Below are 23249 nucleotides of genomic sequence, written 5' to 3'. Positions count from 1 at the left end.
TTCTTCTAACCCGTTTACGAATTGCGTCGCTAGTTAGCAGAACTTGATAGTACTAGGTAGCGTACAAAAACTTGATAATGTATACTTGAAATAATAATATTTAAAAGAGATTATATTAGTTATATTAAAAAATGAAAAATTAAAACAGAAATAAATTGGTAAAATTGTTATTCTACAATTGGAAATATTTGGTGGCGCTGGGGTCGTTATATTTCGAAAAATTGTATTCATGGTCAGATTTAGCTCATATTCGAAATATATATAAGTTTCGTGAAAAGACAAATTTTTGTAAAAAAGACGAAAAAAAGATTTTCATTCATGAAGATCTTTTTTCGTTTAGAAGTGCTTTATTTGATGAGAATTTTGTTGTTTTTTCATAAAAATAAGAAGAATCTTACTATTAACAGATGAATAGTTGTTCACTAGACTTGATACATCGTCCAATCAACCAATCGCATAATTTCAGATTGAGTATATTCTTGCTGTTCTTCAGTTGAATCTTGCTCTTTAACTTAGGTTAAATTTTTTTCAATGCATTTGGTAAAATCTTTTCAATTTGACCATGAGCTACATAGTATTAGTTTCATATGTAATATGAATTACAATTGTGATGCATTCATTCTTAACAATATTAACACAAAACAACAATGCTTTTTAATATCTTCGGTGCAACATAACTTGTGATTTGAAATTTTTACCTTCAATAAATAAGTAAATATTAACAACGAATAATATTTAATTTTTTTAATTAGGTCATTATTAGGCTGATATTATACAAAAGTATACGTCGAATTCGTATTTTTTCAAGTAAAAACTTGGTTATAATTTTAAAAATCAATTTAGTGATATAAGGCTAAACTAAAATATATTGTTTAAAATAGCAAAACAATTATAAAATAATAATTAAAAACTTTCTAGCAAACATAATTTTAACAATTTTTTAGTGCATTTGACATTTTGTGAATCTGACATTTTATCCTCGCATGGATAAATTGTCAGATGTACATTTAATTACAGCTGTTCCAGTATTAGTTTCAAGATTTATTTGTTCAGAAGATAATCCTTTAGGAAAAATTACGCACTACTTTTGGCGGCGGGAATATTAGAATAGAGGAACACAACATTTTGATTTATTGTAGTGGGAGGAAAATGCTCCCTCCTATAATAGGGGAATCTACGAACATATAATATTCTAGATAAATGTCTTTCACCAATTTTTTACCTACGTGTTAATACTCATCAAAGACATAATCACAATTTTTATTGCCAAAGTAATAACAAAAAAAACAATGAAAGGTTTCATCAAAGTTTGCAGATTTGGTTTTTCATGACCTTGGACTGATACTCTTGTTTTGAGGGATGTTTTATCTTCCATTGCGGGCAAGAAAATGTTGAAAATAAGAAATAAATTGTATGATTTACCAAGATATGAAAGTAAAGAATACATTAATTATTACAATCCACCGATATTACTTACATGGGAAGTAAATGTGGATATTCAATTTTGTGGTGTTAAATCCAAAATCATCAATAGATGCATTACAAAATATGAAACAAAAGGAAAGAGGAGCAATGTTGCCCAAGATCATTTGGACAATATTAAAAATTCAACTTCATTGTGCAGTCGGCTATGGAATTTCGCTCTTAGAGCATTAACCAATAGAGAGTGTGGAGCTTTAGAAGCATCTGTTATAATGAAAGAAAATTCTCTTTATGGTACGGACCGTAAGACTACACTCAAATGGGATAATATAAATGAAAACGGGGCCAAGATATTGAAACCTAAGAACAAATTAAATTGTTAGATAAAGATTCTAATGATATTTTTCTATTCGAATATTATAGACGACTATTGTCCTACGAGACCAAAAGAATTGGATGGCTACTCTTTGTATGATTTCGTTAAATGCTTCGATTATACAATTGACAGACTCCCAGATAGCAATGGAGAATTTTACAAGCTACCTAACGTAAAATTTATCAAGAAAGGTTTAAATTCATGTCTTTTAAATCATTATAGATACAATGTGAATCTTCAAAACCTGAAAAGTACTAATACAGTTTATTATTGTTATTCAAACCCGGGAGAAAGTCAGAAACTTTGAAATATGGATACAGCACATATGCAGAGTCATTCCAGAGTCTACAACATAGTTTACAAAAAGGAATGGCATACCATGAAATGGAAATTTAAAAGGCTTTTGAGTATATTGAGGAAAAGATTAGAAATAAAATAGAAGAGTACGAAAAAGACTCGGAAATAATCGATGAATCAGAATGTTTCCATATAGAGGCCGATGAAGCAATGAAAGACTACAGAGAAACTGAAAACTCGGAAGATTTTGAGATGGTAATATTCTTGCGCAATTAAATTAAAATCAAAAATGTATGTTTTATACAGTAACAAAATGCGTAGAAAACAATAATGACCAAATTTTAAAACTTTTTGTTAGTGGTGAAGGAGGGACCGGTAAGAGTTTTCTTATCCACGCAATAAGATGTCCGATTAACAACAACTGAATAAAAGTATTGCTGTAACTGCTCCAACTGGTATCGTTTTGCACATCATCAAAGGACTAACAATCCACAGACATTTTTAACTGCCTTTAGAACATCATGCTACTCCAAAATATAAACCATTGTCAGACATGGCATTGAAAAACACGCCTTTAATCATTATTGATGAAATTTCGATGGCATCTTATGTAACTTTCATGTATATAAATCTTAGATTACGTGAAATATTCAAGACTTCTGATGAACAAAATTGTTAGTTTGAAAAACAACACATTTTATAATTTGGAGATTTGTTGCAACTTCAAACAATGCGTGGAAATCCAACTTACAACAAGATTACTTCAGATAATACTAACAAACACTTAGAATCATTTGGTACCTTTAATTTATGAAAAATCTTTTCCATTACTATGAACTGACTGTCAGTATGCGAAAAAAAACGATTTAGAATATTGAAAAATGCTATCTCGATTTAGAATCGATTACTTGAACAATGACGATCTAAAATAACTAAATTCTAGAAAATTTTTTCTTACAAATACTGACTACTATAATAATTTGCTCAAATTGTGCAATTACATCGATAAAATACCAATAGATAGGTTATGTCTTGTATCAACTTATTATATGTGCGAAACATTAAATACTAAAATTTTAAAACGCATTTCTTCTGAAGAAATTGAATTAGTTGCTTATAATTCATTAGACTGTGCAACATATTTGAGGGAAAAAATCAATAAAGCTTTAAAATCAGATGATGAAAATTATTCTAAGACTGGAGATCTTCCTAAGGTCATTACTATAAAAATTAGTGCTAAATTCATGTTAATTAGAAATATAAATGTATCTCAAGGACTAATTAATGGCACCACAGGGATTGTAAATCGTATAAAAAGAGACGTTGATAATAAAAATCTTGTTCAACAAGTAACGATAATGTTTTTTGAGGAAGAACATGTTGAAAGAGTAAGTGTTAAATTTGAATTTAAGGACAAAGTTTTCGTCATGCGGAAACAACTTCCTCTATGTTTAAGCTATGATATCACCATATATAAATCACAAGGAATGAGTATAAAAAATGCCTTCGTAGATGCTGGCAATAATATTTTTACAGTTGGTCAAGCATAAGTCGCTTTTTCAAGAACAACGTCTATTGAGGGATTGCAGTTGATTAATTTTTATCCATCCACGATTAAGGCCAGTTAAGTAGTACATGAATACAAGAAATTAAAACGTAAATATAGACCTGATCTTCTAGTTCTTGAAGAGGGAAAAATGAATTTAAAAAAAGTCAAGGATGATATTTGCTTTATGCCTAAACACATCAATGAGTGCCAAGAATATAATGATGCAAGTAATATAAACCACGCAAAAGATAGAGAATTGCACGGATTATCTAATGATTCAGGTTCATTTCATGCTAATTCAGTTTTTCAGTGTTTGTTTAATTATTCATTATTAAAGAATGAGATCCTGAAATTTCCGAAAAATCATATATTACATACATCACTTAAAAATTATATAAATAAGCAAACGTAGACTCGATAGAAATAAGAAAATTTGTACATGAGAATTTCAATATTCAACGACATCAAAATGCTGTTGAATTTTTAACATATTTAATTGACAAAGTTGAATCTTTCAAGAATATTATAGAACACACGATCCAACACACGATTATTTGTGCAAATGATAAATGTAAGTATGCTTCAGAGCACAAAGAAAATAATTTAGTTTTACACATTGAAATTAAAACGGATAGTTTAAAGAAAAATAACAGTTTAAGTCTCCAAGATTTAATTCATAATTTTAGTGAAAAAACTCATGTCGAAGGAAGATGTGCTGAATGTGGAAACAGATTTCATACGTAGAATGGAAATTCAGTCTTAAGAAAAACGGTTGATCGTTCAAATAAAATAATTCGAAAACGACACTATGTTTACGCATAATAACTGAAACTAAAAGAATAAAAAAAGTGTCTAATGATGCTTACAAGCTATTCGGGAAAAAATATAAAGTTATAAGTGCAATATTTCATCAAGAGCAGTTATTGAAAGGACATTATACTAGCATGATCAAAATTAGGAAAAATTGGATTGAAGCTAATGATTTATGAATTACAAAAAAAAAAGTTGGCCACGAAATTACAAAAACGTTTGTTTTATTTTAAAAAAAAAATTAATTTTTATTAGATAAGTGAATACAATCGATAGAAGGTTATTAGCAAACACACGACAGATACCAGATTTTTTGAAAGACGATTTGCATTCACAATGCAAACCCATATCAGTGATCATTCTGTAGTTCAGAATATTGATGATAAAATCAGAAATTGATTTTAGTTCTTTATAGAATTTTTTCACCGTAACCGATAAAGTTGAACTTAGCTCTGAGATCGCAATTCGTTTGTGTAGAATAATAAATAATAATGATAAGCGTAAAATACTGAAGTTTCTTTCAAATTCGTTCTTAAAAGTATGAAATCGGGTCGGCAAGAGTTTCTGTATTTTCAATCAACACAGTTGAGAAAATGTGACGAGTTTTTTATTACATGATTTGTATTATTAAGTATCTACACAAGTATATAAAAAAAATTGATTAAGTCTAATTATTTCTCGACGATTTCATATTTGTTTTACATTAAAAAAATTCTATCATTTAGTTACAATATTAGTAGAGAAATAAAATATTTAATATTCAGTATATAGGAAGAAAATATTTAACGATGTATATTTTTGTATTTTAGAAAATTAAGTAGGAAAAATATATAACAATTATTATCTCACGTGTTCAGAAAAGTGTTCAGAAGTGGAAAGAGAAATGAAGATTGGTAAAATAGACGGAGCATACAGGAAAGTTAAGGAAAATTTTGGGGTACATAAATTAAAATCTAATAATGTGTTAAACAAAGATGGTACACCAATATATAATACGAAAGGTAAAGTCGATAGATGGGTGGAATATATTGAAGAGTTATACGGAGGAAATGAATTAGAAAATGGTGTTATAGAGGAAGAAGAGGAAGTTGAGGAGGATGAAATGGGAGAAACAATACTGAGATCTGAATTTAAGAGAGCATTAAAAGATTTAAATGGCAGAAAGGCTCCTGGAATAGACGGAATACCTGTAGAATTACTGTGCAGTGCAGGTGAGGAAGCGATTGATAGATTATACAAACTGGTGTGTAATATTTATGAAAATGGGGAATTTCCATCAGACTTCAAAAAAGTGTTATAGTTATGATACCAAAGAAAGCAGGGGCAGCTAAATGTGAAGAATACAGAACAATTAGTTTAACTAGTCATGCATCAAAAATCTTAACTAGAATTTTATACAGAAGAATTGAGAGGAGAGTGGAAGAAGTGTTAGGAGAAGACCAATTTGGTTTCAGGAAAAGTATAGGGACAAGGGAAGCAATTTTAGGCCTCAGATTAATAGTAGAAGGAAGATTAAAGAAAAACAAACCAACATACTTGGCGTTTATAGACCTAGAAAAGGCTTTCGATAACGTAGACTGGAATAAAATGTTCAGCATTTTAAAAAAATTAGGGTTCAAATACAGAGATAGAAGAACAATTGCTAACATGTACAGGAACCAAACAGCAACAATAACAATTGAAGAACATAAGAGAGAAGCCCTAATAAGAAAGGGAGTCCGACAAGGATGTTCCCTATCTCCATTACTTTTTAATCTTTACATGGAACTAGCAGTTAATTATGTTAAAGAACAATTTAGATTCGGAGTAACAGTACAAGGTGAAAAGATAAAGATGCTACGATTTGCTGATGATATAGTAATTCTAGCCGAGAGTAAAAAGGATTTAGAAGAAACAATGAACGGCATAGATGAAGTCCTACGCAAGAACTATCGCATGAAAATAAACAAGAACAAAAGAAAAGTAATGAAATGTAGTAGAAATAACAAAGATGGATCGCTGAATTTGAAAATAGGAGGAGAAAAGATTATGGAGGTAGAAGAATTTTGTTATTTGGGAAGTAAAATTACTAAAGATGGACGAAGCAGGAGCGATATAAAATGCCGAATAGCACAAGCTAAACGAGCCTTCAGTAAGAAATATAATTTGTTTACATCAAAAATTAATTTAAATGTCAGGAAAAGATTTTTGAAAGTGTATGTTTGGAGTGTCGCTTTATATGGAAGTGAAACTTGGACAATCGGAGTATCTGAGAAGAAAAGATTAGAAGCTTTTGAAATGCGGTGCTATAGGAGAATGTTAAAAATTAGATGGGTGGATAAAGTGACAAATGAAGAGGTATTGCGGCAAATAGATGAAGAAAGAAGCATTTGGAAAAATATAGTTAAAAGAAGAGACAGACTTATAGGCCAACTACTAAGGCATCCTGGAATAGTCGCTTTAATATTGGAAGGACAGGTAGAAGGGAAAAATTGAGTTGGCAGGCCACGTTTGGAATATGTAAAACAAATTGTTGGGGATGTAGGATGTAGAGGGTATACTGAAATGAAACGACTAGCACTACATAGGGAATCTTGGAGAGCTGCATCAAACCAGTCAAATGACTGAAGACAAAAAAAAAAATTATCTCACGTATCATAAATATCTGTACTTTTTTGATTCGGTCAATGTCTTTTTGAAGAACTATAATTAAATAAATTGATAAATTTTAATTCTCGATTTTTTATGTTTTCACTTGACGGCAAATTCTCGCCGAATCCTTTATATTGTTTTGGGAGTTTAGATACTTTATTTTACAAACAATTCAAATAATAATAACTGACTTACGAATTTTTTTTTTTTGAGATACAATATATATATATATATACACACTGGTGACAGATTAGATAATGAATCATACTTACTATGTATTACAAGCACATTCAACGATGATAATAACGAAGTTTATCGGTTAAATCTAATTATATTTTTTGAGTTAAATTTGACTAATTCAATTTTCTACTAATTCCACTTTTACAAAACAATTAATTTGAATAAATAAATAACATTTTTTAACTGTACCATTCATTCATACATTTTATTCTTTTAAATTTTTATCACGGATAAAAAAAGTCAAATATTTGATCTCATAACTAAATGATCAGTCGAAATTAAATAATAATAATTAAAATGAAGCTTCCTTTGATATGACATTTATTAATTCTAAGTAGAATAATTTACCAATATATACACAAATAATTAAATTCGAAGTTATAAATGAAATGTAACAAAGAAATATATATATTCATTATAAATGTAAATAAATAATGATATTCTAACGTTCAATTGTTTGTTTAATGTTCAACGAATGATTAATTGTTAAGTCTTAAATATTAGTAAATAGGAGACTATTTTCTGTTATTATAAGTCGCAAATGACAATTGTTGATGCGACTATAAATAAGAGAATGAAAAACAGAATTAATTTTTTAAATTGCATTCAGTACATTTTTATAACTACAATAACATATTAATTATAAGACAAAGATAAAAAAGTATTTTTTTTAAAAAAGACAAATAGTTTTTGCATTTGATATCGGTTTTGGAATAGCCACAACAAAACTCTATAAACTTTTTGTTTTATCCAAAACGTTGTTTCAATATGGTTTACAGCTTTCATATAAATCAGATATTTACATTATAATTATGAATTTTAAAGGAAAATATATGTACTCGTGCATAATAAAGCAATCACTTTTTATGTACTTATGTTTTATTTTTACACAGTCCTACAACATAAGTTTTGCAGGTTTTTCCGGTACAGAAATATTTTTTTTACAAGTATATTATCTCGAAATTGTTTTCACTATTTTATTTTGTATCTATGATGGAGACAATTAAAATATTTATTTCGTTATTATTTTGTAATTCTCTGAAATTTTAGCTTTTTCAAAACAAAATCTTTCAACTTATTTTTAAAAATAGCGACGTAACAACTTTTCTTATTTTGTTCTTGCATTTCTTTCTTGACCATTCCTGTAATTGAAAATATTAGCTCGTCTTTATATGTAATTACACCAGTAGATAATTAAGCCGTTTTAAATCGTATTTCTATTAAATCGTAGCCCAAACTGAGAGTTTTCCAGTTTTTTCCAAACTTTCTTCCTGGAATAAAATTTCATGTATATTCACCAAAATATCTGAATATAAAATGTATTATTACAGAAGTAGTTTAACTGCTGCTATCTTGATTGAGATATTTTAAAAAAAATATATATATATTTTGGGCAATGTTTTAAAAGTTGTATATAACCTTTTTCAAGTTATAAGATTTGAATCTCTTACTGTGAGCGTAATGTTAAATTTATGTTGGTTTTAAGGAAATGATTCTGAAAAGCTGGAATAACTAAGTAATTCCTATTTTTCTAATTACTACGTAAGTTAAATTATCAGTAATTGCGTTTGAGGTAACTTAAATATCAAACAGAAAAGTCACTAATTCCTTAACCTTTTCGTATAATGCTCGCTAGATTATTTATTCCTGATTTTAGTGTTGGGTAGGTAACAAGATACCGTAGTAAAATCGATTTACAAATCTGATTTTAATAAAATAAGGTTTCAAAGAATTAATTTACATTTAAATACAGAGTGTCCCATATATAAAACCCAACCCAACCTTATATTGGTAGGTATTGAAATAATAAAAAGGCATGTGTAAATGTAAATGTAATTTTTATTATTACCATCCATTACCTTACATTTAGAGTAAATTTTGGAAGTGGCCGCCATCTTCTTGAATACAAGCTTCAATTCTTTTTACACCGTTTCTTGTAACTTTTTTCAAAGTTTGGGGCTGGATATTTAATATTTCTTGTTCAATATTGACTTTTAATTGTTCAAGTGTTCGTGGTTTGTTGCTGTAGGCTTTTTCTTTGAGGTAACCCCGTAGAAAAAAATCCGCCGCAGTCAAATCTGGAAATCTTAGTGGCCACAAGCCTCGACCGATAACACGATTACCAAAGAATTCCTCAACGAAATCAGAAGGTGAACCTGCGTAGTGCGATGTCGCACCGTCTTGTTGTAGCCAGCAGTGTTTGTCTTCCTCTTCCAAGAGTGCAATGAACTGAAATAAAATATCTTGATATCGTTCTGCATTAATGGTGTACTCGAAAAAAAATAGGACCGACTATTTTCTTCCGCGATATCACGCACCACACGCCCGACTTCTGCGGGTGTAACTGTTTTTCGTGATAAACGTGGGGATTTTCAGCACTCCAAATTCTACTGCTTTGGCTGTTTACAGCCATCCAAATGAAACCGTGCTCTTCAACTGTGTAAAATAACGAATCCATAACATTAATTCCCTCGCGCAGAAATCGACGGAACCATTGACAATATTGTAGCCGTTTTCCTTTGTCGGGCTCAAGTAGTTGATGAACCGTTTGAATGCGATAAGGTCGTAATTGTAATCGTTTGGTCGCCCGATGAACAGTTGATTTAGACAAATTAATTTCAGCAGACAAACATCTGATCGATTTATTTGGCGAGGCGAGTAATCGGTTTTTAATTTCAGTGACTGTATCTGTATTCAACACTGACGCAGACCTTTTGCTTTCCTTCTTATTAACAGAATCGGTCTCTCTAAATTTTGCAACTAACCTTAATATTGATGTTTTGTTAGGAGCCGGTTTATCTGGGTACTTATGGCGAAACAAATCTTGCACTGCAACCGCTGATTTCGCACTGAAGCACGACTCGACAATGAAAACACGTTCATCTAGCGAAAACACCATCTTGTCTCTAGCAACACACTGAACGTTATGATTGCATTGTTGTTACTATCGGTAGTGTTCTACTGCGTCGCCGCGATGTTCAGATGTTGGACGAGTCCATTTCAGTAACGAGTAGGGGAGTAAGCTTGAATTTTAAATTTCATGGATGAGTGATTGATGGGTTGTGTTTAATATGGGATACTCTGTATATTGTTACTATCTAATGGTAAAAGTATTGATCAATATATCTTATGATACAGTGGTAGAACCATTCTATATAATTTTCAAGATAGAAAAAGATATACTTATTTGTTTTTTGCGTAAAATCTTAAAAACTGTTTACTTGTGATTATGATGTATTGAAGTGCTTGAATCACCTTAAACCAAAGGTATTGTGGAGCTATTTACAGTGAGAGTAATGATATTTAGTCATTATGTAGCCTAACCATGAGGTGACTAAAGTGAATCTGCCTTTAATGTTTTATTAAAACTTGAATTTATTAGTCAGCCTTTGAATAGTATGGAAAAGTATATTCGGTACAATAAAAAAAAATTGCTTGATTCCATACGCACTCTAATACGTCTAGCATCAAATTTTTCGTTATCACAACCCCTACCTACAGCACTTTCAATTATCAATTATTATTATTATTTTTTATTTTAAATTGATTTCCTTATTTTCTGTGATTGATCGATTACAGCTTGGTTTAACTCATTTTGTTTTAACTGAAGCACTTTTATCCCAATGCGTTTTATTTGTCTTTAATGTAATTACAAATGTTGAATCGATTTTTCGTACCTGTAATTTTCATAACTGACTTTTACGTTAGGCATCACGAAGATAGTCGATTAGGTTATGACTCAAAACATGCAATAATAAAAATAAATAATCTTATTGAATTTATTTTTCTGATATTTTTTTTTAAACCCCGTACCACAAATTAATCGTGAGTATGAAATCATCATATTTTCCTTTGTTTAGCCTTAATATTCTTGTTCATTCTTATACATAAATAACACTTAAATAAAAATATAAAATATTTCATTTCTTCTAGCGAACAGAAAATATTATATATTTGTCATTTGATTTATTTTACTAAAGAATATAACAATCGTACTTCTATTTTTGATTTATTTTTTAATGAATTGAATACTTTAAATTTAAGAATTCATCGCTTCTTGTAGACTATTATGGAATAATTAAAAAATATTTTTATCCACTCGTGAGTTCTTCGGAATTCAGTAATGTCTGTTTATTTCCTTCAAACTTTTACGGCAATATTCATTAGTACATTCTTCTCATTCTTTTTTTAAGAAAAAAAAGTTTCTAAAATTCACACGGTAATTCATTTCTATTCCTTTATTTAATATTCATTTCTCATAATTCATTTTAAAAACGGTGCGGTAAATATTTCATTATATTTTGAGCTATAATTCATTAGAAATTAGACTCACAACTTAGTTATATTTTGATTACTCATTTTAGCCATAATTTTTACATAACTAAGCATTACCTGAAATATTTACTAAGTACCGGTAGTTTTACAAATATGTATAAACAATGGTATGCCCGAATCATCATTTTACTAACACATAATTATAAAGTTTTAAAAATATAATTATAAAATGCAAAATATGTATTTATCTAAGATTAAATTGGCAAATTTTATTTTGTTAATATTGATCTGTAAAAATTAAATTTTAAAATTAGAGTTCTGAAAAAAATTATTTTGTATTATCTGTGGTTGTACACAAATACTCTGATCTTATTATATCAAAAATAAAAGTATTCCATTAAAAAACTTCAATCAACAATATTTCCCAAATAAGATAAAAGATAAATATAACTTACTATAGCTAAGAATTAATTATTTTTTTTAGCTCAATTGTTTTTCTGGTTTATGGTAACTTATATATTTACATAAAATCTTGGAAATTTCAAATAATACTAATTATAATAATAATAGGCAACTTGTAAAACGAATAATATTTTTTGTTTATATTATAGGGTCTTGGGCGGTTAAGGATTATTAAATATATGGTATATTTGATACTAAGAAAGGTATTCTTTACCAGGTTTTTTATCTTTCCTAGTAAAGCCAGCTATTTTTACACGGACTTGAATACTAGATCGTGGATACCGGTGTTCTTTGGTGGTTGGGTTTCAATTAACCACACATCTCAGGTATGGTCGAACTGAGAATGTACAAGACTACACTTCATTTACACTCATACATATCATCCTCATTCATCCTCTGAAGAATTATCTAAACGGTAGTTACCGGAGGCTAAACAGGAAAAAGAAAGAAAAGGTTTTTTTATCTTGAACGAACAAATCGAACATATACATATGAAAATAGAGATCTACAAAATTAAATATTAAAGTAACATTCGGAAAACGTATTTTATACAGAAATTTCTTTGCAAGCTGAAAATATGTTTATGTGTTAGTTAACTATAAATAATCCTTCCCTATTAGAATTTATAGAAAATTGCTTGTATGACATTAATTTACTTTTAACTTTATTTTTTTTTATTAATATAGTACTTAAAATTAATTGAAAGTTTAAAATATAAATTTATATTTATCTAATTTGTGGTTCTTTCCAAGCATTTCATTCCGTTACATTATACTTATGCTTAAATTTTTTCGTATTCTAATTAATTTTATCTACATTTAAGGAAATACTGGACTGATTTTACATAACACAATCATGAAGTATGAATAATGGTCGAATCATTATCGAACATTTAGTTTGTAGCTAGGCCACATTCCATGTTTTGTAACGTTTAAAAGACTAAAATAGCTTATCTGTGGCGGTAATCAACGGTTTGTGAGTGCGTGTTGAGTGTATATATATATATGTATGTATGTGTGTGCGCGCGATCGCGTGCGTATATATAAATATAAAGTGTGTGTGTGTATGTGTGAATGCCGCCTAAGCGGTGTTGTAATTTTAACATTTGTTAATTCAGTTTTGTGGGTAACACTGTTTAGAAATCGATAATGTTACTAATTCAACAATAAATAACAACTCTTTACATATATTTTTTTGTTATGCTTATAGTATGACGTCAAGCAATAAACAAACATTTACAAAAACGTTATTAAGAATTCCTAGTTCAAAGTTCTTCAGAATTATAAATTTAATTTTTCAAAAAATTAATTAATTTTATTGAATTTTTTGTTTGTATGCAAATGGTTGTTATAGAATGTAGAATTTTGTTAAATATTTAATGTTTTAAAGATTTAATCTTTCATTTTTGAGAAAAAAGTAGAATATTTTATTTTGCATTGACTTTTGTTACTTATAACTTATTCAATTCCTAATATATTCTCAAAAAATATTAGAGTAAATACAGCTTATCTCCCTCAATTCCTTTCAGTAAGCCTGGTATTTATCTTTACACCCCTTTTTCACTTCTTTATTCTTTTCTTTTTCTAAATCTAGTGTTTATGCAAAGTTTCCTTTTTTCTTTTTTTTATATCGTTAAGAAGAATAATAACTGTATTTCGTTTGTATACATTTTCTTAATAGCTTTTATGTTATTATATCCGTGGTATAAATTAAAGTAATAATGCTATTTATTTCTGTCAAACTTATCTAATTTAAGATTTATCTTATTCACAAAAATATAGACTATTCCTACATGTCTTTAAACCTGAGCATTTAAAGATTTGATGAGCAATTATGAACCTGTTTAATATTTATTATTACATTTATATGTGCATATTAAAGCTTGATGAATAGATTGCCTTTCATTCTGTCTCTCTATTTAAATAACAATATAACACAAATAACAATGAAAATAAGTACCGCTTATGATATATCGTTGAAAAGCTCTCAATGAGGGCTTATTACTGCAGTTAATTAAAAGTCCAAAATCCCAATATTTTGGATTTTGGGATTTTTTGGACATATTTGGTCAAGTCGATTGCAGTCAAAAGGAAAGGTGCACAACGAAATGTTACAACAGTCCTACATCCAAAATTTCAACAATCTACGGCTATATATATATATGTATATATATATATATATATATATATATATATCTGTTGAAATCTGAAAACCGAATTTTTTTGCGATAATAATACTTCCTTTACATTGCACAAGGAAGTATAATGATTAGTATAATAATCTTATTATTAATTACATACTTTTTTTTAGTTTTCTTTTAGAGGATTGAAAAAGAAACATTTTTTTAATATAGTTTTTCGATATATTTGTTTATATGCATGATTCTGATTGGGTCAGTTTTCAAAGTGAATTTTAAGAGAGATATTTATCGTAATTTCATTTACATACCAACTGATATTTGTTATGGTGTACGCTTTTAATGTTACCAGTTTTTCTAATGGCAAGATGCTTCAGATAGGTAATAGCTGTAGGCTGTAGGGGTTATCATGATATTAATTACTACGTGTATTTTGAAAATTCTTCTTTTTTCTTCAGATCTATTTTTATCTGGTATTATTTACAGGAACCAGAATATAAACTGGTACCGTATTCATCGAATTTATATTTGTTTTAATTCAGTACCTATCATTGCAAAACGTGTACAACATAATTAAAATAATAGTTTTTATCTTTCATATGAACAATTTTTCATAATTTTGACCGTGGTGCTTGCTTTCTTCTGCTGTTAAAAACACATATTGCTAAAAACTAGGGTAAGTAATGAATTTTCACGCTGGTATGTTCCGCTTCTTTTCATGAAACGGAGTAGTAAACTGTACTGAAGTATAAATCAGAGGAAGAAATCCTACTCGGTCGACTGCTACAGTACGTTTTCTTTCCATCATATTTCTGCGTTGATACCATACGGCTATACCTTGCATAATACATGCGGCTGCATTCAGAAAGTATATTTTCATTTAGTTTTATTATTTCCATCACTATTTATTCCACTGAAAACGTATGTTTTAATGCAATGTATCGTTCTAAATGACCTAGATTTTTTTTATAGCAATTTTCGAAAAATATTGCTATAAAAAAGAATATATGAATAAAAAACTGATATATCTACATTTTTTCTCAAGATTTTATTTTATCCGAAAATATGAAACTAGGTCTTATGTAGGCTTTCTTATAAATACGATTTGACTATCACAATAGCTCAGATATTTTGTTCACTTAAAGTTTTTACAACATGTAATGTCCTTAACTAAAAACTAAATATGTTACATGGGAATCGACCGATCATATTTTATGGTTGAATGATATACAGTTACTTTATTTTTTTTTAAATTGTGTAAAATAAAATAAATTAAAGAGAAAACTAAGCATAAGCAATACGTAATGAAATCAAGTAACATATGCTGAAGAGACTACTAAATAAACATATATTAATATTGCCTATATTACCCAGTATGACTCTATTATCAGATTAACTGTATTAAGTTTATTCTTTATAAAATATATTTTCCCAGTGTTATATGAACATTAGTCGTATTTTACGTAATTATAAATATTTTATGTTGTGTTTAACTTTTTATATCTCTATTTTCCTCAGTTAGATGCTCCTTTTTTTGTTTCAAGATCTTTTGTTAACAGAACAATTGTTATGAATCTCTTAATTGGTATTCATTAAAAATCTGGAAAATATAATAATAATTCTATTTTTCGCACTATTCTGGTTCAAAAACAAAAAAATAATACACTACTGAATGAAATTCTAGGAAGACTTCATTTTCTGTTTGCCGAGTAGCTTTCTAAGGACTATAATCTAAAGATTTTAAATTTATAATATTTTGGGCTTTAAAGTTGTATTTTATTTAAATAAAATATTTATAATATAAAAAAAAATATTGATTATATACATTTGTAATCCACATGTTATACTCTGAAAGCCTATCAGGGCTATAAATAATCTATATGAAATAAATCTGATGTGGACACCACATGATTTCCTTTCTTATAAGGAAATCGTTAAAGTGTAAATTTCATAAAAAACACTTTTTTAATTGAAAGTAAAGAAAATTTTATTTCATTAATAACTTCTGATATTTTTTCATTCTTCTTTTTCTTATTTTAAATTATTATTCATCGTAAAATTATTTTTTTCAATTCTGAGGCTAATAATTATTAATAAATCAAATATTTTAATTAAAAAAAAGAACATGAAGTCTGACCCGAACCGATGTTTCTTCCCTTGCAAGATCAAAATATTTCATTAATTAAAATTTCATTTGGTTATAGCTCTTGGAGCAGTGAAAATAAATACCACTGATGATATATCGTTGAAAAGCTCTCAATGAGGGCTTATTATTGCAGTTAAGAAATCCAAATTTTTTTTGGATTTAGGCTTTTCTGGAAATGTCTGTTCAAGTCGACTGCAATCAAAAGGGCAGGTGCACAACTAGGTGTTATAACAGTTCTAAATACAACATTTTAACAATCTACGGCTTATCGTCTTTGAGTTATGCGAAATACATTCGTATAGACTTCACGGCGAAACTAGACAAAATGGATTCAGAGATGGTCAAAATGGATATTTCCGTTGAAATGTGAAAACCGAAATATTTCGCGATCACAATACTTCCTTTACTTCGTACAAGGAAGTAAAACAGTATTCGTTTTGTGTGAGCTTTAATAACACCAATACGAATTAACCGATTTCGCTGAAAATTTACCAGTCTATTACTATTTGTCCCAGAAGTGTTTACATGTTATTAGTTCTATAATATTTAATAATAATATAGTTTAATATAATATTTAATCACATAATTCCTTTCTGAGAAAGTCAATATTGACATAGAAAATGATAGATATAGACATTACAATCGATGTAGACAATATATCTCTCGCTAAGTATATAATGACATTAGTAAAAGAAGTTTTAGGTTATTTATTTATTTTTACATTTTTTTAATGTTTTATATAATAGGAAATTGATGAGATCTGAACTGTGGTAAACACTGAGGTATTAGCGAAGCATTGCCGGGTCCACTAGATTTAGATAAATTCATACAAAAAAGATAGATATACTAATGTATTAAACAATTTTCGTTGTAAATATTCGACCAAATTGTACATGGAGTTAGGAAATTGTAGGAATGATGATAGAATATTACTAACACTGGGTCCATTCTAGTTCCATTAGTGTTAATGAAAGGTTAATAGCACTATTAAAAAAAAAAAAACGTTTTCGTTATCTGGAATCATACATGGTTTTTTTTACTAATTTTGGGGCGCCGATTTCAAAAATGTTATCAGAATTTGTGAAATACGTCCCTTTTTTTAGATACATACAATTTATTTACCAATAAACGCATAGTTACTGTGAAATCAATATTTAAAAAAAAAATATTTATATGTACTCATTTATAATTTGTTTTAATCACATAAATTTTTATTTATTAAAAATTTATTCAAAGATATATTGAAATACTTTATTAAAGTTTTCAAATAACAGTTTCTAAGTTTTTATCATTGGAAATGCTTTACAAAAACAGTTTTTAACAGTTTAAATCACTGGAATTTTCCTACCATTAATTTTTAAAATATGTTCACAAACGTTTTCGGTTGTATGATATTTAATCAGTATCTCTAAACATAAACCAACAGTAATGACCCATCATTCCAGCATCAATCTTCTGTGGTACTGATGAGCCGTCGTCAGAATATCCTGATGGAAACGCTCTCCTTGCTCATTGCTGAAAGAGCCAAATTTTCGGGTAAAAGGTCTAGGTGGGAGTGTAGGAAATGAATTTTTATGACATTCTTCATCCTAAACGTTTGTAGATTTCCAATTATTAACAAAAATAAATAAATTTTTTTATCTTTTCTCTTGCCTAAAACTCACCAGCATCTTTGAAGGACAGCTATCATGAAGCTAGTTTACATTCGCTAAGTTTATTGTCAAAAGTTGAGTCCTTAAGCAGTTTCTTGATTTGCGGACCGATAAATAAACCCTGATTGAACTTACCGTCACTAAATTTAGGAAAAATAATTATTAAATCCTGGTCCATCTTTTTCTAATCCCTTAACAAAATTTTTCATGTTCGAGTTTTATGTAAGCTGGTGGCACTATCATTTTACCACTCTCAGTTAATAATGATAAATGATTTACATTTTTTTTTCACCAGTCAGAAAGATCTGCAGCAATCGCTAGTTCTTTACTTGGTAGACGTTTCGCATCACGACTCACCGAAAGACAAAGAAACAACAATATTTCGACTACCTTATAAACCAAGACGTAATTGAAAAACTTACAGATCGCTGCAAACGTACCACATATTATCTTTGTATTTTATTGCTTAAAATATTGATACCATTGTTTCATACGTTTCTATCATATAAACTGCATGAGCTAATGGAATGGATAGCTGTTTGTTAACATCATGTAATAAAACTGCTTTTATGCTAACTTTAGAAGAGTCAATAAAAAGACTCCGTTTTCAGTAATATGCTGAATTCCAAGAGCTCTTTCATCAAGCCATCGACATCAGTACAAATGCACAATGAATTTTTTATAGTAAAATAAGTTGAACGAGTTTATTTCGAGTTCTAAACGTAATAACTTTTGTTTTTTCCGTTAGAAGATTCCATTGTTATAGCCTTAGACCCAAGAAGTTCAGCTGGCTGCTTTGATAACTATAAATCGTAAAATAAATCGTTAAATTCATGTTGTTGAATTAAATGAGAAGATCTCTAATTAGATACGGGTAGAAACTGTTCAACAACCTCTACATATCTGCTTCATTTTCAGATTGTTATTTTAGCAATGTCGGTTTAGATGGGAGTACAGGTGCAGATAATTCCTTTCTGTGTGGTACCGGCCTTAGAGTTGAGGATACATTTGCATATTTTATGAAATTTCTATTTTTCAATGACAATCCAAATATATTTTTCATACAAATGTAGCAGTCGGTGTAGTGGTCCTAGGTCCACGCCAAACCAACAGTACAGTAAATGGCTTGGCTTGTTTGCCCCTTCAACGATTCGTTAGGGTTACTGATCATGATAAGCAAATAAGATGAGGCGCTAAGATTTTATTTTTAAACCCGAATGTACACTCAAAATAAAATTTATAAGCCGTTTTTATAATTCAGAAACAGTCCTTTGATATTTAGGCGTAAATTTATTACAGACGTAACAAAAATTGTCTGGATGATTTGAACATCCACGAACTTTTGCAGAAGCCATATTATAGTAAATAAAGACGAGAAAATTACTTTTGTATTATAAAGAATTGATGAAAAATAACGTAAATTTGTGAAACATAACACACTATAGACACGTGAAGCTAGACTGAATATATTTTAAGCTCTATAGTAGGCAACAATAGATTTCTTTATGATGTTATTATATAGACATGTTTGGACGTATCTACTTCTTATGATACAACGTATATATTTATTTATTTTTTCTTTGTTAAGAATGTATGCATATTTTTAAAAGTAAATATACAGAAACTTTCAGTTAATTGTAACCATTAGTTGATCAATATTAGTTTATTAGAAAAACATTTTACAAATTTACAATGTACGTACAAAACCTTTATTTGGTAACAAAATTTCAATAACATATTTGATATCAGCAACCAAATTACAGTGAGAAAAGTTGTGTAAGATGTTACATACAAATTTTGGGTTGACTAGTGCAGTTAGAAAGAAATTACGATTAACAAAACTTAATTTTTTTTTAATGAAGATTTTACGTTATGTTCCGTTTTAAATTCCAAGGAAATAACTTCAATAAAAATCAGTCTGATTGAATTTAGCTCTTCCGGATAACATGCACTTTAAAAACATATTACATAAAATATGTATCCTGATATATTTATATTATATCAGGTAATATAAAGATAAGTTCCTAATATAAATATATATTAATTCAGATCAAATATATATATATATTTAATCTGAATTTTTTTTATATAAATGAGTTCATTTATTAACGATGCATCGTGTCCAATTGTAAAAAATTAAAGCAATAACAATTTTAAAATAATTTATTTCTTAATACTTTTGAAATTTTTGCAAGGATTCTATGGATTTCGCAAGAAATTATTTTTGTCTGCATGAATTTTATTAAACATTTAAAAAATAAAAATAGAAATTGTTCAATGACTACTGTTTTACAGAAAACCTTTTTTTATAGTTGACTTTTTTGATATAATTTCATCAATTGAAGTGCCTATAATTGACAAAACTCACTGTGTCTATTTGTGAAAAAATTATCAGGGATTAATTTAAAACAAATAAAATTAACAAATTAACATTTTTATGAAAATATTCGAAATCTTGGCTGTGTTTCTTCTATTCAATAGTACTTGCGTCTAATGCCCTCACAAAGCTTACGATGACCTGACTATTCATACGATGGTAAATGTGTATTTAATCGTGTTGTTTAGGACTGAAAGTTTTTGCATATTCATTAAACGATATTTATATGAATTTTGATTTTTTATAAAAAAAAGATTTGTTTTTTTTTTGGTGTAGCCGGTTGTCTTCTAAGTCAGATAAAAATATTGATTTGTTATTCAAAATGTTTGCTTTTCCTTCCATTTTATTCGTCTTTTATTAATAATATTTATTTATTGGAAAAATGTAAAAAGTAAACAAGTTTTTTAGGAGTAAAAATAAAGTATTATTTAAGGATTTAGTAATACTTTTTAATCTTAACTTTGTAAAAACAAAATTATTGACTTTTAGAATTTATAACAAAAATCTATTTATGTATAATTAAATAGATATTTCATCAGTAAAGATTAAATTAATTAATACTTAAGGTGTTAATATGATTATCCTAAAAGAAGCATTTTAGGCAGTTCGATTACATAAAATCTGTTGAAATGGTAACTAATTTTGTATTCCGGTGTAAAATGATCTTTATGTAATGCAGAGTTTTAAACGTTATTTAACCTAAAACAATATTGGATATGTCATAAATTACGTCATCTTTCTAAATATTTTAATAATTTATGCCGCTATTGAAAATGATTATTGAGAGGTACCATTGCATATTCGAAATAACACATTACATGTTTGTAAAAATTGTTCATTTCCAATTGTTCATTGTCCATTTCTTGATGAAAATCCATTATGAAAAAATAAAATAAACGGAATATGCATTTTGTTCGTAACATGTGAAAAAGTTACCGTGAACCGAAACAACTGTCTAATTTTTTTTTAGATAGATTTTCTGAAAATAAAATAAATTTTGTTTGAAACTGTTCATCTTACTAATAAATCTCCTCTTAATATTTTTAACTGTATATGAAAAAAAAACATTACTTTCCACATTGCATTCTCCAATATAAATTTTGATTACTAAATCCAATTTTATTTTCTAATGGCAATATTTATTATTAGCATACATAACAACTTACAGATTATTAAAAATATAATAATAAAAACAGAGTTTAAACTTTTTTTAAAGGTTTTCAACTATTAAACACAAATACATGTTTATGTAATTACCTTAAATTATGTTTTTTAATCATGCATTTTTCAATAAAAACTTATTTCAACTTTAATTTTTTACGGAAGCAGTAAATTTTGTAGCAGCCCTATAGATGTTTTCATAATAACTTACATTTTATGAGTTGTAAAATTCAATTTTTGAATTTTTTTTTTATGGACCACTTAATTCAGTGATCTCAAGACTATTTATTAAAATAAAGCAAATTACCTACAAAGGTAATTTTTATTTTTAGTCTAAAGGTAATCTTAATTTTTTTTTCTATTATTTAAATGTTAGAAATTTTCCTCAATATTTTCGAGCATATGAAAACTAGGAAACAATTGTGATGAATAAAATTTTTGAACTAAAAATTCATAAATTCTCAGATTTATTATGAAAAAATAAGATAGGTTAAGTAATACTTAAAAGAAAGTATACATTGATAAGAAAACCCATCAATTTTTCTTGTCGGTAAGGTATGCGTGTCCTATCAATAACGAATAATTTTATATTTGAAGCAACAAGAGTGTTTCTTTAAAAAAATGCAGTTAAATAACAAATTTTTATCTCAGCTTAAGGTTAAAAAATATATCTAATTATTCCGTGTAAAGAATTTCAGATTTTTTTAAACAAATGCATTTTTTAAATGATATTTTCAAATAAAATAATTTTGATTTCATATTCCAATATCTTATTTATGTAATTATTATTATATAATTAAATATTTTTATGAAAAATATGAGCCGATTTTATTTATGTTAAATAAGGTTCTATGTAAAATATAAAAAGAAAGCACAAAATATGCATTTATAATTCTAAAAGTTTTTAGTATCCGCTGTTATTTTTTCTATTAGTTTAGAATTTAATGAAAAAAAAAGTTTCCGTTAATTATTATCGATTACTTACTTCTGAATATGAAAGTAAGTAGATAATACCTTTATATCTGTACCTTGTACTCATTACAGATTTTTAGTCTCAAATATATTACGCAAGCACAAATAACGAAAAATCGAACTTAGAATAGAAAACATGCTCGTACTTTTTTATTTTACCATGTGAATTAAAACTTAATCGAATAGTTTTGTAAAAGTCAAAATAAAAAACAACAAGGAAAGTCAATGGAATTAACTTAATATTTTATCAATCTAAAATTACTTAGATAAGCTCACATCATCGTTAAATATAAAACTAAATTTGTTTTTTTAATACATCAAGATATCCATGTATCAAAGCTTATTAAGTTTTGTCAATTCTTTGCTCATACTTGTTGATTCGTTTCACTCATCCGACTGTAAGACGAGTCCTTCGCATTGGTTTGACTTAGCTTTCAGAAGGAGTGCATTAATCAGTTTTCCGTATTTTTTCTGAATAATCTAATTTACAATAACGTTTAATAAAATTTTTATTTTTAAGTTTAATTTTCTGTTAATTTTCTTGGTTTATTTATTTGATTTTCAACTCAAAAAAAAAAGAAGAAGAATACCAGTTAAGTTTAGATGAGATTGTTTACATAATTTGAGGATGTTGTGTTGGTTTTATCGTGAAAGCTAACCGGCAAAAGATTATTTCATAGATCAAATTATTTTACATTATGAGACAAAGAACGAATTTACAATACTTTACTAATGGAGAAAT

The 23249-nt window shown here is 27.8% G+C and overlaps 1 protein-coding gene and 1 pseudogene across 2 annotated transcripts in view; one reads left to right on the top strand and one right to left on the bottom strand.

The window, feature by feature from the left end:
- LOC142329558 (5-hydroxytryptamine receptor 1-like) overlaps positions 1-23249 on the bottom strand; it is a 1034283-nt gene that overhangs the window by 214569 nt on the left and 796465 nt on the right. The window lies entirely within an intron of this gene.
- LOC142318494 (uncharacterized) lies at positions 1389-3723 on the top strand (annotated as a pseudogene).

This window comes from Lycorma delicatula, chromosome 1 (genome assembly GCF_047948215.1).
Source record: "Lycorma delicatula isolate Av1 chromosome 1, ASM4794821v1, whole genome shotgun sequence".
Taxonomy (NCBI): domain Eukaryota; kingdom Metazoa; phylum Arthropoda; class Insecta; order Hemiptera; family Fulgoridae; genus Lycorma; species Lycorma delicatula.
The sequence above is the reverse complement of the archived record's forward strand: the minus strand, read 5'-3'. Positions and strand labels throughout refer to the sequence as shown.